Consider the following 2565-nt stretch of genomic DNA (forward strand, 5'->3'; position numbering starts at 1 on the left):
TCCCACTGTTAAATAACATATGTTTATCATTTTTGTTAATTTATGTTATTCAGTATGAACTTTTTATGCTTAGGTATAGGAATTTTCTTTATTTTATAACTTAAATAACAAGAACACATCATTATAAAATAAATACATTAATCATTTCGCTTAGAATTTAAATTTCTCAATGAATATATTTTAAGATCACTTATTGCATATTATATATTTTCTGTTATTAATTTAAAGTACCACTTGGTTATTTTAAACTATTTGATATTTTAGAATATAGCATAGCGTTACGGTAATTAAATATTATTTTACAGGAAATAGATGTTTGATATACATTTTTATGCGAATAATTATAATACTCCTAATAGTTAACCACCTGTAGTTACATCCTACTTTATCCATAACTGAAATACTGTACGTCATAATGACCAGCAATCTTTAACATGCCTTTATAAACTAAACATTAACATTCAAAATCAATGTTATAAATTGTAATAAGTAAAAAATAAATTATATGGAGCGATAACAAAAATTGTCGTGACAGACAGAAGAACGGTGAACGTAGGTAGTCTTCAATAATATATATTATAATCAAGCTTCTAATCTTATTATTTATTAAATAATGTTGATTTTCGACTATTAACGAAACACAGAATATTAGCTGTACGCGCCCCACAATAGGGACTACCCGAAGGATCACTCGGTGACAACCGAGACGAGATTTCGTACGTTGATGGTGGCCAATATCGCCACTAAACGACGACTATTTTTGGGTAGGCAACCAAATGTGTCCTCGTCTGATAGTGTGGTGGGAGGCAACCAAAAATGTGCAAGGCGACGACAACGACGAGGACGGGAGAGACCTACCGAGGAATGAGGATGGTTCAAGCTAGTTATGGATGGAGGGTCTCTGTGGTCGAGTCGGTTTGGTGCAATGACCACAGAGCTCACAAACACAGGGACAATACTTTAAAACTAACTTAATCCTATTAAAGTCTTGAGACGATGATAGAAATTAATCAATAGGCAGACGACCTGGACGACCTGAGCGGCCTCTTACACAACATACGTATATATGTTACTGGCGGACTTACGCGGTGACGAATGACGGACCAACGCAGACAACAACCAGTTTCCCGGTTTGACGGCGACAATAATAATAATAATCAAAGACTTACGGTTGAGTGTTGGAGATCGTATTTTTATTGGAAATATTTCAGGTTTAATAGCGACACACAATATAATAATAAAGAGAGTTAATAAATGTCAGCAACTGTGTACACCATGAAAATAATATAAATAAATGTTGTGCTCGTTTTAATAGCGGGTCACACATATAAATAATAACCATTGCTATAATAGCGGATAACAAAATAAATAATACAGATATAATATATATTATATTATATTAGATAATATATTAGCGGATCTCACAATATAAAAAAGTATAGTCGCTTTAATAGCGGACCAAAAAACGAAACAAAAACATTTTTATAATAATAATAAGAGTAGAAAATTAATATGGCGTTGGCCGCAGAACGTAAACAAAAACAATACAAAATAAATAATATAATATATACCTATCTGAGGCGACAGGCCGACCGATAATACAACAACACAAAGAGATTAAACAAGTACAAAAATCATAATAATTCACAATTAACAGAATAAGAGCTGGTGTATGGATGACAAGGGAGCTGATAGGGAACGGTCGTCGTCGCGGCCACCGAATTCGATAACGCGATAGCTTGGCGTGAACATTAGCATAAATTAAATGCTGCGATAATTGGACGCCCCAAAACCCTATTCAAAATTGACATTCCTGGACAAACCGGGGAAAATATACCAACAATAACATACTTATAAATTGGGTATACATTATAAGTATCATTAAACCTTGAAGTACACTTAGTAAAATTTTCATGTATCTACAGTTATTCGTTTTTGAATAACAATAAAATAACAAAACCGTTAGAAATCGAGTGAATATCCAATACTGTAAAAATATGAAATTCATACCCTCATAAAAATTTAATTTGATTTGCTTGTAGACATTTTTTTTTTTGATTTAGGTGGAAAAACTTATGAATATCTTAGATTTAAAATGTAATATTTTTATGAATTCTCAAATCAAATTAATTTGCTAATTTTTGTTATTTTTCCGTATTTATCAAGATTTAAACTTTAAATGCTTCTAAAAAAAAATTGTGACTAAGGATTTTTAATATTTTTCAAATGTCTTTGTAACAATATAGTAGGAGCCTTGTATTAAATTTTCAATCTTTTTTACCTAACACAAAAAGTTTTATTGACATTCAAAGAAAAAAAGTCTAATAGAATTGGAAACAGAAAATGTTCCTAACCAGTTCAAAACAAATCAAAATATTTTGAAAATGTTATCGTGTATTGGTAATTCAAATATAAACAACCAATGAAAATGTCATGTATATACGTTCATTTGTTTTAGAGTTAAACCAAAATCGATTTTGTGAAAACTAAATTATTATAATTTTAAACATATTTTGACAGTAAATCAAATTGATTATCTATTATTTATTAAACAATATTGATTTT

This window comes from Acyrthosiphon pisum, chromosome X, assembly GCF_005508785.2.
Source record: "Acyrthosiphon pisum isolate AL4f chromosome X, pea_aphid_22Mar2018_4r6ur, whole genome shotgun sequence".
Classification (NCBI taxonomy): Eukaryota; Metazoa; Arthropoda; class Insecta; order Hemiptera; family Aphididae; genus Acyrthosiphon; species Acyrthosiphon pisum.